The sequence below is a fragment of the Schistocerca americana genome, chromosome 2, assembly GCF_021461395.2.
Source record: "Schistocerca americana isolate TAMUIC-IGC-003095 chromosome 2, iqSchAmer2.1, whole genome shotgun sequence".
NCBI classification, from domain to species: Eukaryota; Metazoa; Arthropoda; class Insecta; order Orthoptera; family Acrididae; genus Schistocerca; species Schistocerca americana.
Window position 1 is genome coordinate 718,679 of NC_060120.1, and position 7,289 is coordinate 725,967.

Below are 7,289 nucleotides of genomic sequence, written 5' to 3' on the forward strand. Positions count from 1 at the left end.
TGTACATTTGAATAGTCTGTAACTTAAAGATACTGGCTGTTACATAATTATGACAGGATTCTAAGAATATAACATACTGATGACATGCTGTTTCAGGTAGCTTTGTCTGTTCAACCACTTAAACTGAGAATCAGTATTCATCCGCAGAAATTATGTGTTTGTTATTCAGTCTGTAGAGATGCTGTCTATATTTAGTTTATGTGTCTTTTTTTCCTCTTCAAACTAAAATTCCCGGCGTTTGTTTTCCTTATGTTCACTGTCACATTATTTCATATTGACCTGTTGTAAACTTCTTGAGGGTTTCATCTCCTTACTCTGCTAGGAGTTCTCTTGTTTTTTGAGTGATTATAATATTACTGTTACCAACAAATGGAATTTTTATCCCATAACTAAAACTACTGGGAAACTCACCGATGTATATCGCAAACAGTATTGGTCCTAATACTCTACCCTGAGGAAATTTAATGTATTTTCCTTGTGATAAGTGTGTGTACTCTTTGTACCTTATCTACTGGGTGTATAATTATAATCAATCACTACCTATGCTTTTTATTCCTAATGATTCTAGATTATTTAATAGAATTTTGTGGTCAACAGCAACAAAAGCCTTAAGAAGGTCTAAGAATATGGCTATGAAGTACTTATCTTTGACACAAGAATCAGCTACCACTTTTGTGAAGTCCACAGTGGCTGATTCCATACTTCTACCATTCTGAATATAAACTGTGATTCACATAGATGATTGCATTTGTACAAATAATTCTTTAAGCTATCATAACTAACTCTATTATTTTTGAGAATGGTGACAGCATGGAAATGGGCAAGCCAATAGCTATCTGTGTCTTCTGCATGACATTTCTTTGGCGGGGGAACAGCTGTTGCCTATTTTAAATATTCTGGAAATTCCCCAGACGGAAGTGACTCATTTATTATGCTTGTGAAGGAACCTTGTATCGACACACATATTGGTACTTTATTTAAACCTACAAACGTTTTTATTTTTAGATATTGCACAATGTTACTGCCTTTCTATTCTATGGCTGGTAGAAACCTCACTACACTTAGCGCATAATTGTTAAAAGCTGCTACGTATTTTTTCGGAATTTTTACTGTAATTTCTCTACATAACTTGAAATATGTTCATCCATATAATTTGGTAGGTGGTGTGGATCACTTATAACTCTAACCCTCCACTTAATGGCATGTTAATATGCGTTTGTCTCTTCCTGTTTCTTGTTTAATAACGTCACAGAGTGCTTTGCATATAGTCTCTGCATTTTATACTTTTTTTCCCATTAAACGATATTTTTGCAGCGAACAACGCCTTCCTCTAAATCTGTGTGTACCTATGATAAAATTTCAAGCACCCTCTTTCATTATGACACTTTTCCTTGGAACTGAGCTGGGCTTCTTAACACTGGCTGTTACCCATTGTGAGAGTTTAGAGAATTTCGATTTTACTCTAGTTTCTCAACACACTTCACCCCATCTTTGATTTGCTACTTCTCTTAAAATATTGTATTCTGATTTCTGATAAATATATTTAATAGGTCAGCAGGGCTGTAAAGCTTGTTTGCGTCCATATTCGAAAACTACACGTGCACCCTGGGTAACGCTAAATGAACTAGCACCATACTGGCGACCAGACAATCGGTAAACGATCTCCTGGTCATAATCAAATCACGATGACTCACAGAAAACGGAATGCTGAGTGTCCTTCTGAGGGCAACTTGATTGGACAGCTCGTACCAATCGTACGAGTCTGCCAACTTAATATTGAAGGCATAAGTAAAGCCCAATGCCAATACATGCACAAAATTTTAACATTGTACAACATTGACATAGTTGCAATCCAGGAGACCCATACAGAAAACGATGAGCAGCTAAGATCAAGAGCTAAAATAACGGGCTATGACCTGATAGGTGCTACACATCACAGGCATTATGGTACAGCAATGTACGTTAGAAAGGACATAGAAGATGCAGTCCTTATTTCTACATCTACCACATGTGATATCCACGAAGTTACTGTAAAAGTAGGTGAACTAACAGTAAACAACATCTACAAACCTCCAGGCCACTCGTGGCCTCCACAAGTTCTACAACCCCTGCCTCACCCCACAATACATGTGGGTGACTTCAACAGCCACCATGAACTGTGGAAATACCGTACATCTGACCAGAATGGTGAAGACTTGGTGAAATGGGCTGAAGACTGCAATACACAGCTAATCTTTGACGCCAAAGACCAAAGTACATTTCAGTCAGCTGCATGGGGAACTGAAACCCACCCTGATCTATGCTTTGTTACGGCTGACACTAATAACAAACCTATACCAGCCTCCCGCAGAATACTTGGGGACTTGCCTCACTCCCAACATCATCCGGTGCTCATAGAAATAGGCCTTACTATCCCCCTAATTTCCTCATATCCTCGGCCCAGGTGGATCTTTGGGAAAGCGGACTGGGCTACTTTCTCAGAAAAACTTGATAAACGACTTGGATGGATACCTCCAACTTATAAAAATTACAAAAGATTTGTGGGAGCAGTCATCAGCTCAGCTAAGAACAGCATTCCCCGGGGATAAGGAAAAGAATACGTGCCGGAGTGGTACGAAGAGAGTGAGCGCCTCTATAAACAGTTCCTAGAGCATGGGGACAGGGAGACTGCAGATGACTTATTGCACAGTCTGGACGCTGCCAGGCGCACTAAATGGATAGAGACTGTTGAGGAAATGGACTTCACAAAATCAAGCAGAAAGGCGTGGTCGCTACTGGGGAAGCTTGGTGGCAGTAGCAGGAACAAACGACCAACCAGCTCTATTTCTCCAAACACAGTTGCGGCGCACATCAGTAAAACCTCTAGAGCTCCAGGGGATCGAGCTCATACCATAAAAGTTAAAAAGGAACTTAAAAAGTTGTAATCTTTAGTAGGAAACAATTCACTACACTCGTAGCCCCTCTCAATCGAAGAGATAACACTGGCTCTGAGAGACATCAAGCCACGGAAAGCCCCAGGTTTTGATGGAATTCATCGAGAGTTTCTGATTCACTGCGGTAAATTTGCAAAATTATGGCTTGCACAGTTCTTCTCTAGCATGATGGAAACTGGAAGAATACCAAACACCCTTAAGAAAGCAAAACTCATAGCGATACTGAAACCAGGTGAACCGAATGACCAACCAAACAGCTACCGCCCAATTGTCCTTCTTAGCATGATCTACAAACTACTGGAGAGGCTTATATGTAACAGAATAGGTGCAGATATCCTAAAGTGTATCCCTGTGGAACAAGCAGGCTTCCGGCCAAACAGGAGCTGCACAGATCAAGTCCTCTCACTAACTTCCTACATCGAGGCAGGCTTCCAAAGACAAGAAAGAACAGCCGTGGTATTTATAGACCTGACAGCGACTTATGATACTGTGTGGAGGCAAGGCCTGATTTACAAACTACTCCGCATCGTGCCATGTTTGAAAATAGCTAACCTTACCAACGAGATGCTCTGCAACAGACCATTCCAGGTGATACTTGGAAATTATAGGAGCAAAACAATGAAGCTCAATAATGGCTTGCCCCAAGGATCAGTCCTGGCACCGCTACTTTTCAGCATGTATATAGCCGATATGCCTAATACTAAATCTGAAAAGTTTGGATATGCATATGACTGGGCCATAGCTACACAACATCGAGATATGGAGCATACTGAGACTGCCCTGACAAGCGACTTGTCCTTGCTGGGAACGCACTTTCGTGAAAGGAGACTACAACCTAGTCCAACTAAAACTGAGGCTATGTGTTTCCACCTGAATAATAAATTGGCTAACAGACGCCTTACGATATATTTTGATAACAATATTCTGCCTTATTATAAAAATCCAAAATGCCTGGGACTGACATTAGATAGAACCCTGAGCTACAAACAACACCTCATCAACACTGCTGCAAAAATCCGTACTAGGAACAATATCATTCAGAAACTGTGTGGTACCAGCTGGGGCTCCTCCGCCTCTACCTAGCGATGGTCTGCTTTGGGACTTGTCTACTCTGCGGCAGAGTACTGTTCCCCTGTTTGGCAAAAGAGCTCTCACACCAAGATGGTGGACACAGTACTGAACCAAACTATGAGGATTATTTCAGGTACAATAAACTCTACTCCCCTTCACTGGCTACCTGTACTGAGCCACATACCGCCACCTCACTTACGAAGAGAATATGCGCTTCTCAGAGAATTTAAAAAAATACAAGACAACCCGCAACTTCCGATTCACGCTTTGAGCAATGGCATTGACAGAGATAGATTGCGCTCTAGACATCCACCTCTTATAAGGGCTAAAGATCTGGAGGAAAATGGTTTCTGTTTTGAAGAACGCTGGAAAGTGGAATGGGAAGAATCTGCACCACCACAGGTAAACACCTTACTGAAACCGTCGAACAGACCTCCAGGCTTTGGCTTACCACGTAAAACCTGGACCATCCTCAACAGGATCTGGACGGGCCATGGCCGATGTGCGGACTCTCTACACAAATGGGGAAGAGCACCATCCCCAAAGTGCGACTGCGGCACTGAGAAGCAGACGATCCGGCACATCATTGCAGAGCGCCCTCTGAGAGTCTACTCAGGTCAAACAACGGACTTCCTGGATGCGACTCGAAGTGCAGTTCAAAATATTAAAAACCTAAATGTTAATTTGTAATTATATATATGTTGTTCATGACATAAGTGTATTTAATTCTTTATGTCTTGTTTTTTAGTGCCAAAATGGTTCAAATGGCTCTGAGCACTATGGGACTCAACTGCTGAGGTCATTAGTCCCCTAGAACTTAGAACTAGTTAAACCTAACTAACCTAAGAACATCACAAACATCCATGCCCGAGGCAGGATTCGAACCTGCGACCGTAGCGGTCTTGCGGTTCCAGACTGCAGCGCCTTTAACCGCACGGCCACTTCGGCCGGCTTAGTGCCAAAGTTATAAAGTTATTGTAGCAGGTTATTTCTCTATAAACGTGATTTGTACATGCCATACGCTAAATAAATAATAGGTCAGCACTGTACAGAGACTTTTTGGATGTGTGATTTTATTATTTTTATTTGTCATAAATAATCTAAGGGTCAATGATCCATTATAGCATATAACACAGTTATCTATTTTACAATGCACAACATTATACTACATCGTATAAGGAAGCCTTTTTCTTAATGCAAACTTTTACAAGATTAATTAACCATGGGTACCGGGTGCAATTGGGCTACCCTCTCCCCAGGACAATGGCGGATTCATTGGCGTTCGCGTCGCACGAGGCGGAGGGACAATGTGGAGGCTGGCCGTGTGGCATCGCCCGCTCTGCCTGTGAGTGGACATGTGGCCGCTCCTTCAGCAAGGTCCGAGCAGGCACACGGGGGGAGGGGTTTATTAGTGATAGGGAGCTCCAATGTTAGGTGGATGATGGAGCCCCTTAGGGAAATAGCGGAAAGGTCGGGGAAGAAGGACTGTGTTCACTCTGTCTGCTTGCCTGGAGGTCTCATCCTAGATGTGGAGGAGGCCCTGCCAGCGGCGATAGAGAGCACTAGGTGCACCCGACTGCAAATTGTTGCTCACGTCGGCACCAATGACTCCTGCCGTCTGGGTTCAGAGGTAATCCTCAGTTCATACAGGCTGTTGGCGGAGTTGGTGAAGGCGGAAAGCCTCGCTCACGGGGTGGAATCTGAGCTCGTTCCCAGAACCAATCGCGGTCCTCTGGTTTGAAGCCGAATGAAAGGCTTAAACCAGAGGCTCAGACGATTCTGCGCAGATCTGGAGTGCAAATTTCTCGACCTCCGCTATCGGGTGGAGAAATCTAGGGTCTTCCTGAATAGATCAGGCGTGCACTACACGCAGGAAGCGGCTACAAGGGTAGTGGAGTACGTGTGGAGTGCACATGTGGGTTGTTATGTTAGAGAATTCCCTCCATAGGCCCGACAAGACGCCTCCTGACACGCGACAAGGTAGCAGTAGGCAAAACGCCACAGGGAATAACAATATTAATGTGGTAATAGTAAACTGCAGGAGCCTCTATAAAAAAGGTCCCAGAACTGCTCTCATTAATAAACCACACAGTAGTAGGGACGGAAATTTGGCTGAAACCAGATGTAAACAGTAATGAAATACTAAACTTAGACTGGAATGTATACCGCAGAGACAGGCTGGAGAGTGAAGGGGGAGGCGTTTTTATAGCGATAAAAAGTGCAATAGTATGGAAGGAAATTGACGGAGATCCTAAATGTGAAATAATTTGGGTGAAGGTCGCGATTAAAGCAGCCTCAGACATGGTGATTGTATGTCTCTATAGACCCCCTGGCTCAGCAGCTGTTGTGGCAGAACACCTGTAAGAAAATTTGGAAAATATTTCGAGTAGATTTCCCGACCATGTTATAATTTTGGGTGGAGATTTTAATTTACCAGATATAGACTGGGAGACTCAAACGTTTATAACACGTGGCAGGGACAAAGACTCCAGCGAAATTTTTTTAAGTGCATTATCTGAAAACTACCTTGAGCAGTTAAACAGAGAACCGACTCGTGGCGATAACGTATTAGACCTTCTGGTGACAAACAGACCCGAACTATTTGAAACAGTTAACGCAGAACACGGAATCAGCGATCAAAAAACGGTTACACCATCGGTGATTTCAACCGTACACAGAAATATTAAAAAAGGTAGGAAGATTTTTCTGTTTAGGAAAAGTGACAAAAAGCAGATTTCAGAGTACTTGACAGCTCAACACAAGAGTTTTATCTTAAGCACAGATAGTGTTGAGAATCAGTGGAAAAAGTTCAAAACCATCGTACAATATGCATTAGGTGAGTGTGTGCCAAGCAAGATCGTAAGAGATGGAAAAGAGCCACCGTGGTGCAACAACCGAGTTAGAAAACTGCTACGGAAGCAAAGGGAACTTCACAGCAAACATAAACATTACCAAATCCTTGCAGACAAACAAAAACTTAACGATGCGAAATGTAGTGTGAGGAGGGCTATGCGAGAGACGTTCGAGGAATCCGAAAGTAAAGTTCTGTGTACTGACTTGGCAGAAAATCCTAAGAAATTTTGGTCTAATGTCAAAACGGTAGGTGGATCAAACCAAAATTCCCAGACACTCTGTGACCAAAATGGTACTGAAACAGAGGATGACAGACTAACTTTTTCCAAAGCTCTTTCACAGGGGAAGACTGCACTGTAGTTGCTTCTCTAGATTGTCGCACAGATGACAAAATGGTAGGTATCGAAATAACTGACAGAGGGATAGAAAAAC